The following is a 20,053-nucleotide window of genomic DNA, read 5'->3' as shown; positions in this document are numbered from 1 at the left end:
TCGCATAGAGGTTATCTGTTGATTGTGGCCTGCGGAATGTTGTCCCACTACTTCTCAATGGCTGTGCGAAGTTGCTGGATATCGGAGGGATCTGGACCACGCTGTCGTACACATTGATCCAGAGCATCCCAAACATGCTCAATTGGTGACATGTCTTGTGAGTATGCAGGCCATGTAAGGACTGGGACATTTTCAGCTTCCAGAAATTGTGTACAGATCTTTGAGACATGGGGCCGTGCATTATCATGCTGAAACATGAGTTGATGGCAGCAGATCTTTGTACATTCTAATCGCAAATTATAAAATGCAATTGTTTTCGTTGTGTGTAGCTTATGCCTGCCCATACCATAACCCCAATGGCACCATGCGGCACTCTGTTCACAACGTTGACATCAGCAAACCGCTCGCCCAAACGACGCCATACACTTTACGCTCTCTGCCATCTGTCCGGTACAGTGGAAATCGGGATTCATCTGTGAAGAGCACACTTCTGCAGCATGCCAGTGGCCATCGAATGGAGCCTTTTCCCACTGAAATCAGTTACGATGCAAAACTGCAGTCAGGTCAAGACCCGGGTGAAGACAACGAGCACGCAGATGAGCTTCCCGAGACTGTTTCTGGCAGTTTGTGCAGAAATTCTTTGGTTTTGCAAACCCATAGTTTCATCAGCTGTCCGGGTGGCTGGTCTCATCGACGATCCCACAGGTGAAGAAGCCGGATGTGGAGGTCCTGGGCTGGCATGGTTAACCTGTTAGGGCTAGGGGGCAGTATTGACACGGCCGGATAAAAAAACGTACCCGATTTAATCTGGTTACTACTCCTGCCCAGTAACTAGAATATGCATATAATTATTGGCTTAGGATAGAAAACACCCTAAAGTTTCTAAAACTGTTTGAATGGTGTCTGTGAGTATAACAGAACTCATATGGCAGGCAAAAACCTGAGAAGATTCTGAACAGGAAGTGGCCTGTCTGACAAGTTGTTGTTCATCTTGGCTCTTTTTATTGAAGACTGAGGATCTTTGCTGTAACGTGACACTTCCTACGGCTCCCATAGGCTCTCAGAGCCTGGGAAAAAGCTGAATGATATCGAGGCAGCCCCAGGCTGAAACACATTATCGCGTTTGGATAGTGGCTGGTCAGAGTACTCTGAGACTCAGGCTCGTGCACGAGGGCACGAGATGTTTTTATTTTCTCTCTCTTTGTACGTATACACGCTTTCCCGGTCGGAATATTATCGATTTTTTACGAGAAAAATTGCATAAAAATTGATTTTAAACAGCGGTTGACATGCTTCGAAGTACGGTAATGGAATATTTAGAATTTTTTTGTCACGAAATGCGCCATGCTCGTCACCCTTATTTACCCTTTCGGATAGTGTCTTGAACGCACGAACAAAACGCCGCTATTTGGATATAACAATGGATTATTTGGGACCAAACCAACATTTGTTATTGAAGTAGAAGTCCTGGGAGTGCATTCTGACGAAGAACAGCAAAGGTAATAACATTTTTCTTATAGTAAATCTGACTTTGGTGAGTGCTAAACTTGCTGGGTGTCTAAATAGCTAGCCCTGTGATGCTGGGCTATCTACTTAGAATATTGCAAAATGTGCTTTCACCAAAAAGCTATTTTAAAATTGGACAGAGTGCATAGAGGAGTTCTGTATCTATAATTCTTAAAATAATTATGTTTTTTGTGAACGTTTATCGTGAGTAATTTAGTAAATTCACCGGCAGTGTTCGGTCGGAATGCTAGTCACATGCTAATGTAAAAAGCTGGTTTTTGATATAAATATGAACTTGATTGAACAAAACATGCATGTATTGTATAACATAATGTCCTAGGGTTGTCATCTGATGAAGATCATCAAAGGTTAGTGCTGCATTTAGCTGTGGTTTGGGTTTATGTGACATTATATGCTAGCTTGAAAAATAGGTGTCTGATTATTTATGGCTGGGTACTCTCCTGACATAATCTAATGTTTTGCTTTCGTTGTAAAGCCTTTTTGAAATCAGACAGTGTGGTTAGATTAACGAGAGTCTTGTCTTTAAAATGGTGTAAAATAGTCATATGTTTGAAAAATTGAAGTTTTTGCATTTGAGGTATTTGAATATCGCGCCACGGGATTACACTGGCTGTTGAGTAGGTGGGACGCTTGCCCATAGAGGTTAAAAGTGGTCTGCGGTTGTGAGGCCAGTTGGATGTACTGCCAAATTCTCTAAAATGATGCTAGAGCGGCTTATGGTAGAGAAATTAATATTCCATTTTCTGGCAACAGCTCTGGTGGACATTCCTGCAGTCAGCGTGCCAATTGCACACTCCCTCAAAACTTGAGACATGTGGCATTGTGATGTGTGTCAAAAATGCACATTTTAGAGTGGCTTTTGATTGTCCCCAGCAGAAGGTGCACCTGTGTAATGATCATGATGTTTAATCAGCTTCTTGATATGCCACACCTGTCAGGTGGATGGATTATCTTGACAAGGGAGAAATGCTCACTAAGAGGGATGTAAACGAATTGGTCAACAAGATGAGCAAAATAAGCTTTTCTGGGAACTTTTATTTCAGCTCATGAAACATGGGACCAACCATATGTTGCATTCATATTTTTGATTCTACCGAAAGATTGAAAACTATAAGATTATTTGTCTCTTGTATGGACTCCTACTGCTAACAAAGAAACCAACAGATTGCTGACTCTGATTGCAATACTGATTTTACCCAAATGTCTTCGAATGGATGATGAAAAATTGTTTAGTCACATTTTCCCTAAACTTTACAATAATTATTAACATTTTTTAAATTTTCTAATCTCTGATGAGTTTCCTTGATATAAAACGAATAAGGTGAAATCACATCCTGTTATGTTACAATAGCGTTGTTCACATTCCAATGTTATTGCACAGTGCGCGTCGTTTCCCCTCCCCACTCCTCTTTCATTACCAGCGTTCTGGATTCACTGCAGAAAAAAACAAAATGTCCGCCAGTTCTGCTGTGTGCACTGACAGGCTGAGCCCTCACACGCTAACTGAACACATATCCAATCCACTGTAGTACAACAGTGCATCAACTTACATCACCTTCATGTTAAATTATTTGCTCTGTATGCCAATTTTACAGATGGTTTCGTTCGCTTTTATTTGTATAAAAAGTAGGTTAAGTTTGCTTTTTAGAAATTGTATTTATTTTTCAAAGTTGTTTTTATGTACTTCCTCATCCATCCCACACCATTTTCTGTTTGGTTATGCTGATCAATTAGGTTAAATGTATTTAGTTTGGGTATATTTTCCTCCTGAAGCTCCCATGATGCGTTTCAAGCTAATCCTCCGCTATACTACATACTACAGCATTTACTGATTGATGTGGGCCATAGATGATTGGTTTCTGGTCTGCAATAGGTGTAAACTGTCCAAAAAAAGACTCCTCATCACCATCTTGTCCTTGCTTCTATTCCTTTGGTAATGTTTGTCTCCTGTGACCAACACTAGTGATTTACTAGGCTAGTACTACTTGACTAGTACTGTGTTCTGTTCATAGCGCACAACAATTCCAGAGGGATATGTGGCTACACGGCAGCACAATAATTCACAGATGTGTAAAATCAGGGAAAGGCTTGAAAATTCATGGGCACATCTTTGATTGGAGTACATTATAAATATCTTTCCAGCGATCTGCCCATTCCTGAATTCATCCGTATGACAACACAGGCACTGGCAAACATCTGAAAATTACTTTTAAAAAACTATGCAGGTATACAGGAAGGCAAGTCCTCTCATTTGTCATTGTAAAATACTGCTGATCTTTCAATCATTAGCATTAGCATAGGGCAATACGAAGTAAAAAGTGAATAAATACAACTCACCTGTCTTGCTACACAACAGTGAGAGGATATGGTCAAACTAAAAAGTTAGCCGAGACGGGCTGGGCTTCAAGCCTAGTCCAAGTTATAATTGTATTTAGTGAATGTTCTCTCCTGTTTAAATAAGGCCCTGATCCAAGTGCAGAGTGCTCTCATGTTCTGTTGCTAGGCCTATGCGAGCTGCATCCTCTGGCTGCCGGCATACATTTCAGAAACTCCTTTCAGATTACATTTTCTGTGAAAATTCCCTTGCCTTTTAGATCTCTCCCAATACACAAGGTAGGCTATCAGTCTCAGCAATGTTGAGTAAACATTGAACGTTGAATTTTACATTCACAACTGATTTGGCTGAGGTAGGTGGTCTGCAGAAATCTTAAAGAATTTCTTCACTTACTTTTCACTGCCTCGAGAAGGACAAATGACTTGACACCCTCTGAATAATTAGACTTCTGTTAATTGGACTCGATCCAAGATGATCTCTACCTTTCAAACCTCTGGTGTGTTTTTCAATTAGTGGCAAGGCGGGAGGAGCCACGCAACATGAGCTTTGATCAGTGTTCATATCCCAGTGTTCAGAGACAGTTTGTGGTTTTGTCGCGTTTTACAGTTCATTTTCTAAGCTCCTCATTTGACTCAATTAGCCGAGAAACTAAGAGGAGAAAATATTGGTAGATATGAAGGTATCACTTTCCTGTTCAAGCTCCTGTTCTTGTTCTGGTGCCAATGATGATTCAATACCTTTTTCACTTCTCAGATAAAAGGTTTTTTCACATTCTAAATTGTGGCAAAGCATTGCTGCTATCACAATACTTAAGGTTTCTAGTATTGTCCCCCAACTGTTCAGACCCTCTCACTTCCGATCACACAAATAGCTGGACATAAATATCTAAATGCAAAAAAATAAATGCATATTTTTTATACAAAAATAAATACAAATGTTCCTAAGCCAAAACACACAATGACCAAATACAACGCCATTAGTGTTACATAAATACGTTTAAAAAAACCCACATTATCTACGTTTTGGAAGCATTGTTAACGTAGCACTCTTTAGCGAACAAACAAAAAAAATAGAACAGTAGCTAAGTTAAAACCGAAGTGTAGATACTAGTCAGAATAGTCTAACTTGGGTATAGGTGTTTAAAAAGTACATATAAGAAATTCAAGTAAACCTTGAAAAGGAGTAGTCTGGAGAAGTAGGCCTTCCGTTGGACAGAGGTCGTACACGTGATTAGTTTGGCTGTGTTGAGGGAACTAGCAACAGCAGAGGAAGGAAGAAAAAAAGCGGGAGGGTGAAGGGGGCTGAGGTCGGACTGTGCCATCTGTTTCAGCATAGTGTGTTCTTTTGCAAGGTTGTGCACACATGCGCACAGTGAAACCATCACAGTCTCAGCCTCATTTCTCAACACAGGCAACACTGACCCAGCACAGGCTGACTAACTGCACAATGTAACACCCTCAGAACAAAAGGATGGAAACAAAATGATTTTCTGCCTTTAGGATTTACCTCAGAATGGCCATCTTAAAAGTTACTACAACAAATGCAAAATAGACTACTTATTTAGTAACTCTGGCAGAAGCATGCAGCACAGAGACTTCTTTTTGCCAGCAAAAAAACAGGCTAACAGCACAGTCAGTGCTAAAGTGCACAGCCTGACACGCTTAGCGGCCACCCCTCCCCCACCCACCCTAGCAGTCTGCAGCAGCATGGAAAATTACAGCCTAGCTAGGACTAAACCATTCTGACAGAGGTAGGGGGAGGCGATTTTTTTTTTACAACTTGAGAGGGAGCTGAAGAGATAAAACCGTTTAATTAAAACACCCGAAATCTACACTACTTCTGTCCTAAAATGAGAACGCTAATTAAAGTAATGACCTTTAACTGTTATGTTCAAAAAAAGCCTGAGAGACTATATAACCTTAGACACCATAGTCGAATGTATCAACGTTTGCAAGTTGTAAAATTGGACAGATATCAATCATTACAGAGATCAATTTTTCGCCATGTGCCTTTACACCAGCTGGGCTTGACATTAACTTTTTTAGCCATTTTTTACTTGTCCAAAAGCTCAAACACTTGTTCCAAAAAAGTCTGTGACACCATTTTTACATCATTGTATGACGCAAGGAACCACTTTGCAAAATAAAACGCATTTTTATCTTTTTTACCATAGAGAATCAGACAAAAATGTTGACCACACTCAGCCTAATGGCTTCTTTACACGTTCAAGCCTGTCTCAAAATACAACTTTAAGGGTCTTCTGGAGGATGGTTGGCCATTTTCGGTAGCCAATAAAATATTGCAACATTACAATTACAACCAAATATCTTTCGAAAATAATTGCCTCCAGGGCTCGTCCTGCTGTCCCTGGGACGATAAACAATACATCTACGGTTTAAAACAGACTCTGGGAGAATTCTGGGATGACAGATCCAAAATTCATACAACCACTGCAGATTAAAAAAATGTAAAAAAGAATGAGGCTGATGCTACAGATCAGACTGTTTAGCATAAAATGTTGCTAAAGTAAAAAATATATATATATTATAAGCTCAACAATTGAGCACATGGCTGTAGGACATGCGCAAATGTTCTAAAATGCAATTAGCAGGAAAATACCAAGTGGTTTCATGTGACAGAGATGAAAATATCCGTTAGAAATTAAGAAAGAGGGGAGATCTAAAGATGCACCAACTAGGATTGGTTACTAATATGACACATAAAACTTCCAAGTTTTAGACAATTACATTTATGGTTAAATAGTTTCAAAATGCTGACCGCCTCTGCTCAGATTCAAGGTGTGTGATCTGGCAACAGGCACTGTCCTTCACTCTCCGGTTTTGTGACCATTTAATCTGAACAAACCCTGCCTCGTGTAGCCTATGTCAACAGAATCAAGCCTTTAGATGTTAATGTTAGGCTAATTATCCTTCAAAATATTTGTCAAACATGACAGCCGCTTAGCCGATATTTATGCAATTAAAAGTCTCATTAAAACTTTGCTACATTTTCTGGCGTCTCCCTCTTGTCAGCATAGGCTTGGACATGAGGCTATAGCCAATGTGCATATCACCTACCCTATGACATGCAGTCTTTTTTATTTATGTCCATGAAAAATAGATTTGAATATTAAGCCACTGTCTATTGAATATTGTATCAGGGCCCTCGTTGTTTGATATTGTGAATATATTGTGATTTGTTTTACTTGTCCATTTGGACAACTTTAATCTATATTCTTCTTGTCCGACAATTTTTTTTAAACTATTCCTGGACAAGAGGACAAGCATTTATGTCGAGCCCTGACCAGTATGGAATATCAGGGCAGCTGAGCACACTATAGATAGAAAAGATACACAGGAGTACATGTCCTGGTAATCCGTCTGGCCCTGTGGCCTTGTGAATGTTAACCTGTTGTGTGTTTTTCATCTGCGTTACCAAGCATGCGCTGTAGCCATGACGTGATTTGAAAGGCTGGTCATGGCTCACATCCACACTATTATTCCAGAAACCCTAGACCGACTCCAATTTGCATACCGCCCCAACAGATCCACAGATGATGCAAACTCTATTGCACTCAACACTACCTTTTCCCACCTGGACAAAAGGAACCCCTATGTGAGAATGCTATTCATTGACTACAGCTCAGCGTTCAATACCATAGTGCCCTCAAAGTTCATCACTAAGCTAAGGACCCTGGGACTAAACACCTCCCTCTGCAACTGGATCCTGGACTTCATGATGGGCCGCCCCACGTGGTAAGGGTAGGTAACAACACATCTGCCATGCTGATCATCAACACGGGGGCCCCACAGGGGTGCGTGCTTAGTCCCCTCCTGTACTCCCTATTCACTCATGACTGCACGGCCAGGCACGACTCCAACACCATCATCAAGTTTGCCGATGATACAAAAGTGGTAGGCCTGATCACTGGCAACGATGAGACAGCCTATAGGGAGGAGGTCAGAGACCTGGCCGTGTGGTGCCAGGACAACAATCTCTCACTCAACGTGATCAAGACAAAGGAGATGATTGTGGACTACAGGAAAAGGAGGACCGAACATGCCCCCATTCTCGTCGACGGGGCTGTAGTGGAGTAGGTTGAAAGCTTCAAGTTCCTAGGTGTCCACATCACCAACAAACTATCATGGTCTAAAAACACTAAGACAGTCGTGAAGAGCGCACGACAAAACCTGTTCCCCCTTAGGAGACTGAAAAGATTTGGCATGGGTCCTCAGATTCTCAAAAGGTTCTACAGCTGCACCATCGAGAGCATCCTGACTGGTTGCGTCACTGCCTGGTATGGCAACTGCTCGGCCTCCGACCGCAAGGTACCACAGAGGGTAGTGCGTACGGCACAGTACATCACTGGGGCCAAGCTTCCTGCCATCCAGGACCTCTATACCAGGCGGTGTCAGAGGAAGGCCCTAAATATTGTCAAAGACTCCAGCCACCCTAGTCATAGACTGTTCTCTCTGCAACCGCACAGCAAGTGGTACCGGAGCGCCAAGTCTAGGTGCAAAACGCTTCTTAACATCTTCTACCCCCAAGCCATAAGACTTCTGAACAGCTAATGAAAGGGCTACCCAGACCCCTCTGCTGCTGCTGCTGCTGCTGCTGCTGCTGCTACTACTACTACTACTAATCTATCTATTTATTATCAATGCATAGTCACTTTAACGCTACCTACATGTACATATTACCTCGATCAACCGGTGCCCCCGCACATTGACTCTGTTCCGGTACCCCCTGTATATAGCCTCGCTATTGTTATTTTACTGCTGCTGTTTAATTATTTGTTACTTATATATTTTTTTAATGACTTAACCCTTGTTTTTCTTAAAACTTCTTAAGGCATTGTTGGTTAAGGGTTTGTAAGTAAGCATTTCACTGTAGGTTGTATTCGGTGCATGTGACAAATGAAATGTGATTTGAATTTCTGAGAAGAAAGTGAGATGATAATTGTTTAGAAATAAGTATTTTTAATTAGTTAATAGGCCTATAATCACTAATGGCAATATCAATACTATGATAAAGTAAACACCAATAAAAACATCATTCTTGAGAGGCAGGTCTAACATGTTTTCTGTATCTTCCATAGTGCTTAGATTATGAGTTGAAACCAAAATTAAATCATTTAAAAATGCTGCTGATATTACAGTTATTCAGTAGAACACTAGCCAGCTAATAGCTCACTGTGTAGTATGCCCATTCCCCACTCCCTTCCTCTTTCATAGATTGAGTTTCTGCAGGCAGTCCTCACACAAAATGTCCGCCAGTGCTGGTGCAGTGCACAACCAGGTTTAGCACTTGGCAGCTGTTGACTGAAACAGCAACTTGAGCAAGAGGACTAGAGTTTAAACTCCTCCTACTTTCAGGTATCATTTTACTCTTCGCATAATTATACATACAATAGGGAATGTATCGAACGTTCGCAATCTATGACATTCTTTGTCTGTTCTATGGACTTCTATTGCTAACAAAGAAATCAAAAGAACGCTGACTTTTTGATTGAGATAATTATTTGACCAAAATGTCCTTTGAATGGAAGATGAAAAATAATGTGTTCAGTAACATTTTGCCTCATAACTTTACTATAATAATTATTAACAGGTTATTTCTCATCTCTGACATGAGTTTCCTTGATACAAAACGAATAAAATCACTGCTATGTTACAACAGCTCTGTTAACATTCCATGTTACTGCACACTGTGCGTAGGCTTCCCCTCACCACTCCTCTTTCATTACACGCGTTCCGGATTCACTGCAGAAAAAACAAAATGTCCGCCAACTCTGCTGTATGCGCAGCCAGCCAGACTGAGCCCTCACACACTGCTAACTGAACACGTATCCAATCCACTGAATTACAACAGTGTATCAAGTTACATCACCTTCATGTTAATATGTTATCTGCTCTGTATGCCAATTTTTCACAGGCTGTTTCGTTAGTTTTTATTTGTATAAAAAGAAGGTTACGTTTCTTTTTCAAAGTAGTTATTATGTACTTCCTCATCCATCCCACATAATTTTGTGTTAGGTTATGCTGATCAATTAGGTTAAATGTATTTTGTTTGGGTATATTTTCTCCTGAAGCTCCCCTTATGCGGTTCAAGCTAGTCCTCCACTGTACTATATACTACAGCCTTTACTGATTGATGTGGGCCATAGATGATTGGTTTCTGGTCTGCAATAGCTGTAAACTGTCCACTGTATACCTCCAAACAGGAGGAAAAAAGACTCATCACCATCTTGTCCTTGCTTCTATACCTTTGGTAATGTTTGTCTCCTCTGACAAACACTACTGATTTACTAGGCTAGTAGTACTTGACTAGTACTGTGTTCTGTTCATAGCTCATAACAATTCTAGAGGGCTATGTGGCCAAACAGCAGCACAACAATTCACAGATATGTAAAATCTCAAAAGGCTTGAAAATAATGGGCATATCTGTGATTGCAGTGCATTATAAATATATTTCCAGCGATGTGCCCATTCCTGAATTCATCCATATGACAACACAGTCACTGGCAAACATCTCAAAATTACTATACAGGTATACAGGTATGCAATTCGTCAAGTACTTGTAAAATACTGCTGATCTTTCAATAATTAACAAAGTAAAAATAAAATACAAAAAACCTGTCACACAGCAAGACAGATTTGATCAAACCAAAAAGTTGGCAGAGATGGGCTGGGCTCCAAGCCATAGTCCAAGCTACAGTTGTCTTTCGTGAATGTTTTCTCCTGTTAAACAAGGCCTTTCAATCCAAATGTAGAGTGCCCTCATGTTCTGTTGCTAGGTCTATGTGAGCTGCATCCTCAGGCTGATGGCATACATTTCAGAAACTCCTTTCAGATTATAATTTCTGTTAAAATTCCCTCCGCTTTCAGATCTCTCCCAAGACACAGGCAAAGGTAGGCTATCAGTCTCAGCAATGTTGAGAAAACAATGTACGTTGAATTTCACAACTGATTTGGCTTACGTAGGTGGTCTGCAGAAATCTTCAAGAATTCTTGCTCTTACTTTTCACTGCCTCGACAAGAACAAATTACTGTTGACAGCTCTGAATAATTAAACTTTTGTTAATTGGACTCGATCCAAGAAGCTTTTTACATTTTTTATTGAACCTTTATTTAACTAGGCAAGTCAGTTAAGAACAAATTCTTATTTACAGTGACGGCCTACCAGGGAACAGCGGGTTAACTGCCTTGATCAGGGGCAGAATGACAGATTTGTACCTTGTCAGCTCGGGGATTTGAACCAGCAACCTTTCGGTTACTGGCCCAACACTCTAACCTTTCAAACCCCAGGTGTGTTTTTCAATTAGTGGCAAGGCGGGAGGAGCCATGCTACATGAGCTTTGATCAGTGTTCATATCCCAGTATTGATCAGAGCCAGTTTGTAGTCTTGTCGCTTTTTTATTTTTATAGATTCCCATAGGAATCCATTTGCCAAGAAACCAATATGAGAAAATATTGGTAGATATAAAGATATCACCTTCCTGTTAAAGCTCCCGTTCTTGTTCTGGTGCCAATGATGATTCAAGACCTTTCACTTGTCAGACAAAGATTTTGACACATTCGGACTGGTTGCAAAGCATTGCTGCTAATACAATACTTAAGGCTTCTAGCATTGTCCCCCAATTGTTCAGACCCTCTCATGTCCTCACACGCAATTAGCAGGGCATGACAATCTAAACGCCAAAATTTATACTTTTTGTACAACAGAAAATATATACAAATATTTTCTCTTAATACAAAACACAAATACAGCGCTACTGTAAACATTATTATTTAACTTTTTAAATAACACTTTCTAAAAAACCTTATATTATCTATGTTTCGGAATTGTGGTTAGCATAGCACTACTTAAACGGAAAAATATATATAGAACAATGGCTAAGTTAAATATTGAAATGTTGGCCAAAATCAGTCAGAACAGAGCAACACCATTATAGGTGTACAACATTCTTCAAAAAAAGAAAGAAATTCAAGTAAACCTTGAACAGGAGTAGTCTGGAGAAGTAGGCCTTCCGTTGGACAGAAATCGTACACGTGATTCATTTGGCTGTGTTGATTGAGGGAACTAGCAACAGCAGAGGAAGGAAGAAAAAAAGCGGGAGGGTGAGGGGGGCTAAGGTTGGACTGTTCCATCTGTTTCAGCATAGAGTGTTCTTGTGCAAGGCTGTGCACACAGTGAAACCATCAGTCTCAGCCTCGTGGCTCAAGACAGCCAGCACAGGCAACACAGGCTGACAAACTGCACAATGTAACACACTCAGAACAAAAGGATGGTAACAAAATTATTTTCTCCCTTTGGGATTTACCCCAGGGTGGCCATCTTAAAAGCTATTAAAACAAAGCAAAATATACTTTTTTTGTAACTTTGGCAGAAGCATGCAGCACAGACATCTTTTGGCCCGCAAAAAAAAAAACAGGCTAGCAGCGCAGTCAGTACTAGAGTGCACAGCCTGACACACTTAGCACCACCCCTCCCCCACACTAGCAGTCTGTAGCTGCATGGAAAATTACAGCCTAGCTAGGACTAAACCATTCAGACAGAAGGGGGAGAAGATTTTTTTCCAACTAGAGAGGGTGCTAGAGAGAACCGTTTAATTAACCACCATAAATCTAGATTACTTCTGTCCTAAAATAAGAACGCAAATGAAAATAAGGACCTTTCGCCGCAATGTTAAAAAAAAGCCTGAGAGAGTATATAACCTTATACATTTGACTATGGTGTCCCAATGTTTACGAGTTCAATATATTTTTGAATATTGATCAATTCTGTTCTAATGTCTGGATTCCGTGATTCTGTCCTCGTTCTCCTCAATGCAGATTTTATAGGGCCCTATACTAGTAACTGATAGTGGTGCAATCATTAGACCCGAGCAACACAGTACATATACTGCTACATTATACCCTGGGGGTTCTGTGAACACTTTTATTATAGACAGATCTGCAAGACTGTACATAATATTCTTTACTGGTCTAATGAGTGCCATGAAGTATTTTATTCAATAGCAGTGCATGGCTTTATGTGAATGACTCCTGTGAGAAGCAGAATAATAATTGCAAAAAATTATAATTAGGCCTGATTCTCATCCATAATGTAGGTTGGTTCATGCGTTCCTCGCTGAAGATGAACACATCATTTCTCTCAAGTTTGTACATCAGACATTTTGACACATACATACATACACATACATAAAAATGTTTTAAGTATTTAAATAACCACCTGTATAAATGACCTTGGGATATAAAACAATAAATGATTCATGAAATGTCCAAAGCACCAAAGACTAACATAAATATTGACTCAAGACCACATTGGGAACACAGTTCCTCCCCCTGCTCTCTCAATCAGGTGGTTAGCCAATCCAGAGGCAGTGTGAAAGGAACCAGCTAGAACCTGCTGAAACCAGTTTAAGCAATGTTACTTAGACAAGGGAAGAATCATTCAATACTCTACTTCCTACTTTACAGCGTTAACGCCGACCTTCAGTTTTGAAGAATTCTGGCATGAATGGCCTCGGGGATCCAGAACAAGGAGTGATATATGGCATACATTTCCTACATTAGCCTACAGGCATATTAGATAAATATATGTAAGGGACTAGCCTACATTGCTAACTGTCCACAAATGGGATTAGGCTAGTACAAGACGTTATGCTGGTGTTAGGCCTATCTTTCTGTTATGTAAAGTACCATTAAAAGATGTCTATCACATGAACGGGTAAAATGTTCAGGTGTGGGGTGGGGCGGCTGCACTTTATAGTTCTGTTATAGACATGACCTGTAGGCCTTCAGACAAATGTTACTCCACAAATCCTGTTAAGTGTAGGCTATCTTGGGTGAAATGTTGCTCTCATTTTTTATGCTGGCCATCCCCCACACGAGAGTTCTGTAGCGACTCACAGCAGTCAACCTGGAAGCATTCTTCAAGTGGTCCAACCTCACTCACTAGCCTAAATATTTCCGGATTGAGATTAAGTACATAAGACATATTTTCAAATACTATGCACACAACTGGTATTCTGAGCTTTCATACTTCTGAACTGAATACCTTCCACGATGCAAAAAAACAAATGGAATCACAGAATACAGGCATCTGAATGATATTCCGATTATTGTAATGTCTGTAAAATTTGAAGGCCTAAAATGCACAACAAAGCACTGATGAAGTGAGTATCTGGAGACAGTTTTCCTCCCAGGCCAGACAGGGGTTCCTTGCTTTGCTACTGATTGCCCACACAGAACTGATTGCACATTTCTCATATTTGTGCTGCATTGGTGTCAGTCCCTCCCTTGGGTAATGTTCTGCCAGCGATTGTCTCCAGCTGATCTCTATAGATCATCCATAGACTGGCTGTTCAATTCACTGAAACTGGTTGATCAAGGAGTGTCCTGTCTGGCTCAGTTGGTGCAGCTCTGCGCTTGCGTTGCAGGGTCGTGGGTTTGATTCCCTCTAGGGCCATCCACATTAAAATGTATGCACACACTGATGTAAATCGCTTTGCATAAAAGTCTCTGCTAAATGGTATATATTATTATAAGGCTATATCATACTCTGGGTCCCGAGACAGGTTGGGTATGACTGATCAGGGTTGGTGAAGTCGCTTGAGGCAGACATCTTGGTTTGACAGAAGGTGAAAGGGGGATTGTTTCGAAACAGTCGCAATACTACCACAAACCATTAACTGTCTTGTTGAACCAGATTGACAAATGAACCAAAATAAACTTAACCACGTCTTCATTAACCAAATTCAAAATAGTGACTTGTCTTTGTGGAGAAACTCGTCATGCTATCGTTATACATGAAAAACGTACAGCAGTCATTTCTACAAAGTTATTTATCTGAAACTAGGATGACACGACAATGTCTCTTCTTGACACAAGAACGCTTACCTATTTTTTCTTACAGAAATGTGCATATGGTTTATTAACATTAGCTAATTATTCAACAATGATGTATTATTTCAAAGGTAGTTCATTTAGCAATAGGGTGATTCCACATCAACGAAAAATATTTTGGGTATTTCAGATTTTTCTGGTAATTCTCACATAGAATCTTCATTGGAAGGAAAGACGTTTGAAAATACGTTTAACATCTGTATCACTAACTTTTTTTAATAGAAAAATCATGATTAAAGTGGCCATTTTAGGCCCTTTTTAGACCGATACATGCCTCCTGTAAGACACGATGGTTTGTGAATCGTGCATGATCCAGACAACATCTTCCTCCTTATATTGTTCTCTCAAATATGGAGTATGTCTACATTCTGAAATATCATGTATGGTTCATAGATCATAGAGTCTTACAAGAGACAAGTATAGGTTAAAAAAAAAAGGGGGGGGGGGGCTTAAATGTACACTTCCATCATATGATTTGTGATACAAATGTAAAAAAACATGTCAAACATCCTTCCTCCCAATGAAGTTTCTGTGAAAAGTGCCAGAACAATCGGAGATACCAAAAATATTTTCCGCTCCCACTGGCATGGAATCGCCCAATAGCTATTAACTAACCAATATAAAATATTAACATAGCCTTTGACAACCGCAAGGACAGGTAGGCTAAGCCTAGCTTTTGTCCTGAGTTCTGCCTCCTTTTCAGTTAGCCCCAAAACCGCAGGCATATGGAAGCCTGGAAAAGCAGTGGGGGAGGGGTAACTGTCTGCAGGACTGTACCATCTTCCTCAGAGGGGAGACTAAAGTGGCTTAGGGGGCACACACACTTGGTGTGAATGAACTGGAACTACTGGTACTCATATTTACAATGAAACATTCAAGGTAATAAACTACTTTACACTAGGGAACTGAAAACCCCCCAGAACAAATGCAATCTCAGTCTCTACACAAATGAACATGAACTAACTCACCAGTGGGCCTGAAATAACTTAATTTTAAAGCCCAAATTTGCCTAAAACACACACATGGAAAGTTGCACCAATAGAACAAATATACAAAACAAAAACGCATAACTATCCAGTAAATGATTGGTCTACACAGGAGACGTTGGAACACCCCTCCCCCCTCACTAACAGACAGACTATGTACTGAGTGGAAAAGTACAGCAAACCAGGGCTGTACCAATTTAAGAAGCCAGGGGGGGTTGAGATCAAATAACAAGACAAGAGGGAAGAGTAATGCTAGAACATTAAAAAACACATTTTTTTTTAACGTTCAAAAATATTTTTTTATAGAAGAAACTATACCAATAATAGGTGTTTCAATATTTATCAAAAACAACTTGAAATAGTTCACGTTAAAGGAGATTGCTTATTAATTCTGTAATTCTACGTACGCTTTACGTTACACTAGTAGACAGACTACCTCAAAACCAATGTGGTTCCAAACTCATTACAATTTGCGTAAAAAACATCTAGGCCTACCTGAAACGATGCTTCCAGGGGTGCACTAGGTTTCTTCAAGCATGAACAGCCTTTCACGTATGCTAGTACATACAGTGAGACGAGCATTTCGGTGCAAAATATGTCCCTAAGAGATGTGTCTGCCCTCTATGTAAGTCACACAGTTTACAATACTGTTCAGTTTAGGACTGTGTGGAAACAGAAGGAGAAAAGCTAATTCTAGGCCTATGCCCACATCTAATCTGATAATAATCTTTCCAATGTAATGAATACGTGTTATGGAAAGTAATTGTGTCTGTTCACCATCATTTCTATTTCCGTAGACCTAAGACGAAAGAAAGTTCCAATTGCAATAGAGAGCACATTGGGAGCAGATATTCAAAATGCCTTATACACAGACAAGAACAAAAATGTCAGTACTCTTCAAAGACCCAAGAGTTTGAAAGTGACAGATTGTCTACAATTATCATATAGTTATGTTAATAATTATGTTTTTCCTGGGAGGCTAATGCAGCTAGCTGAGTGCTAACTATTCCCTATCCCTTCCCCTCCCCCACACACAAACACTGCGCTGCCACATTTTCTGATGGTGCCACTTATTATTGCAGCAACTCAAAATGGCCACCATAGTTGCTGTAAGCTAGGTTTTTTCCATGTGCTTGATCCCCAATTTGTAACAATGTCAGGGAATACTTTGCAGTCACATTAAGGTTGCTTCCTAAAGTTCCTACTGGTGCTGAATTAGACATATGCTAAATGTATGTATGCCCTACTCATACATTTGACATGTTATTGCTGATGTTAGAGTGAGACTCCTCATACAGTGACTCTAAAGAAAAGATCCTGACCAGTCCTGTCCATTTCTTCCCTTTTGTCATTCAATGTCGTGTCTGTGTTTCCATAGTGTGTGTACCAATACTTTGTCTCAATATCTCATGGTAGTTTGACAGTACTAGTGCTTTGTTTGGTTGCTAGTTTTGAAACTGAAATGGTTGATGGCTATTTACAAACTTGACAATATTTGCAAATATTCTGATCTTGAAAAGAGGCTATCAGTCTGATTACTAAAATTCTTTAAGCCAGATAACCCCTTTCGTCGTAATACTGCAACATCTCATCTGACACCCTCCAGCATCACCCGATTCTACATAGGCTTCTTCCATGCCTCCCTGCAATATTCTTTTAAATCCCTAAATTTACTAACATTGATAATTCCTTTTGAAACAAATTCCTTGCTTAATTTATAGAGCAAGAAGCAGCATTTATTGTTATAGCACCAGTGACTTGCACTCACAACTTTGTCAATGTTTGGTGGCCGTCGTGGTTAAAAAGAAGTTGTCAAGGTTGAAAGGGATCACATCATCTCAACCAATGGGGTTGTCTACATTCTGAGTGCATCGACATAGGCTGGATCAGTGGTTCTCAACTGGTTTTGCCCGGGACCCATATTGAACCAGGTTGTCTCAGTTGCGACCCAATATTCGCATCGCCAAAACACAATCTGAAACTATTTTTTATGCTATATTGATAGTAAATGCAGCAATTATATGACAAGGGAACAACATTCCCACCGTTTTAATTTCCAATAATACAAATTTGCCCATGTCCTTGATTAAGAATGTTAATAAACTCACTGGCGTTAGACCACAAAATCAACCAAAATAGTGTTGCTATACTACACATGTTCTACCTGGTTTAAGTCAAGAGTTTTTTTTTTTTTTTGTTACTCCAGACACCCGCGACCCACTCAAAACCTCCTTGGGTCACGACCCATCAATTGAGAATCACCGGGCTAGGTTATGATGGACTATAACCTGTAGATGGCGTGTACATTTCCAAATTTTGACACCAAATAATATAAAGTATGGTAGTTAGCATGCCAACAAGCTACGCTGTAAAACAAACCGCTTTAGCTGCCTAGGCTTGCAACATTCACTTGTACTTGATACATGTTTTTTGATGAAAGCACATTTTTGTCTTGAAAGAAACATAACATTTTGGGCAACAACAAAAAATGTACAGCCAAATACAAAGCATACATAAGAAATACTAAATATAATTACATTTGCAGCTATCTTTTGGTATATATCTACCAAAAGATATATATAAAAAACATTTTTTTAAATATATATAATTTATATACACACACATCTTATTATATATATATATATATATATACACACACACACACACACACACACACACACACACACGTGTATGTATGTTTATATATATCTATATTTTGGTAGATATATAAACATATATATACACACACACACACACACACACGGGATGAGCATACATAGGCGATACATACATACATACACCCCCCTACATACATACATATATATATCTTTAAATATATATAAACAAACAATTGTAGTTCTCTACTCAGCAAAAAATCTAAAATGATTTTGCTAACAGTTAACGTTAGCTAGCTAGCGCCCCCCTTCACCCCACCTCACTTTTTTTTCATGGCCATGTCCCTGCCAAGACCAGTCTACATCGCAAGCTAATGTTTTACACTTACTCGTTGAAGAACATGACAGAAAAAAATGAAACGTCTATTTTATAGAGAAAGTGACACATTTTAAATAGACAAAAACAAAACTGTTGAAATGATCTGTAAAAACAGTTAAGACAGCTAGCATGCTAGCTAACTCACCGATGCTTCTGTATTCTGCCTGTTTCCCGCGAAATAGCCAGGATCCGCACGAGCCGAATGTGCTCCTCGCTCAGAATATCGGTTTATAATGTGCAGAGGATCGCAAACTGAACCAAGGGAAAAAACGTAAATATGAGCGTGATAGTGACGCGGACACACCGGCTCGAAACCACACCAAAACAAAACCTGTGCATGCAGACTGTTCTCAGCGACTACAGTCAGTCATCCACCACTGTGTTGCCAGCTCCTCCTCCTTCGTAGTCAAGGGAGGGGGTTGAGTGCGTGAGAGCAGTCTAGGCACCTCCTACTAGATGTAGTCCATGACACGAAACAACGTGAAAGCTGGTAGGGAATTAAGTACAGTATGAATACTGTCGTCTTTTTTTAATTCAACAAGGTAAGTAGAAGTTGAAGGAAATTATATATGTTGAAGTGAGAACAGAACCATGTCTAACGTGATTTTCTTAGATCTGTGAGGGTAAGAATGACTTGTGTAGACTTTCACAGACAACCTGATCGCCTGAGGGTAAGAAAGACTTTTGTAGACTTTCACAGACTACCTGAGCGCCTGCTCTACTAGGAGAATAGACAGTATCAGTCACAAGACCGCCATAGTGGAAGAGCTAAAGACTGTTTTCTGACAAGGCAAGAAGAGGGGGATGGGGTGTGGTCTTTTTCTGATGGGGGAAGGGTGAGGGAAGCAGGAAGGGAGCAGGGGTGGAATTCATAAGTGGGAGGAGTCTGTTTAAGAACAGTGGCAACACAAGTATACTTATAACAGCTTATAATTATAGTAAAGTATTACATCTTTGGTGGAAATTATGTATTGTACTTTTTTTTAATTCATCCCACATCCTAGAAAAGTTTCAGGTGAAACTCCAGTGCTTGTGATCTGTGGGCTCTTTTGGTAGCTGTTAAGTATTTAAACTGTTCAAAAGTGATAGTTGTTCGTAGTAGCATAGCAATATAAGTGTCTAAAAATCGAAATGTCTATAGACAGTGGTGATTTGTTCGTTTTGTGGCTTCAAATTTAGGATCTAAATCGTAAAGGAAAAAACAAAAAGGTAAGACTCGTTTTAGGCCAGACTGAACAAAAAAGATGTTCAACTGCTTCAAGTGCTAAATTGTTCTGGTCATAGGTTAAAGTGATTTAGTA

At 39.9% G+C, this 20,053-nt stretch overlaps 1 protein-coding gene across 2 annotated transcripts in view; it reads right to left on the bottom strand.

The window, feature by feature from the left end:
• The window catches only part of atf7ip (activating transcription factor 7 interacting protein), a 54,171-nt gene extending 35,041 nt beyond the window's left edge, over positions 1 to 19,130 (bottom strand). For both annotated transcript variants that reach the window (XM_082958765.1, XM_082958768.1), the window contains exon 1: positions 18,898 to 19,130. The gene's annotated coding sequence lies outside the window, so the exon portion shown is untranslated. The remainder of the gene's footprint in view (positions 1 to 18,897) is intronic.
• Between the last annotated feature and the right edge of the window lie 923 nt (positions 19,131 to 20,053).

This window comes from Salmo salar, chromosome 12 (genome assembly GCF_965601325.2).
Source record: "Salmo salar chromosome 12, fSalSal1, whole genome shotgun sequence".
In the NCBI taxonomy this organism is placed as follows: Eukaryota; Metazoa; Chordata; class Actinopteri; order Salmoniformes; family Salmonidae; genus Salmo; species Salmo salar.
The sequence above is the reverse complement of the archived record's forward strand: the minus strand, read 5'-3'. Positions and strand labels throughout refer to the sequence as shown.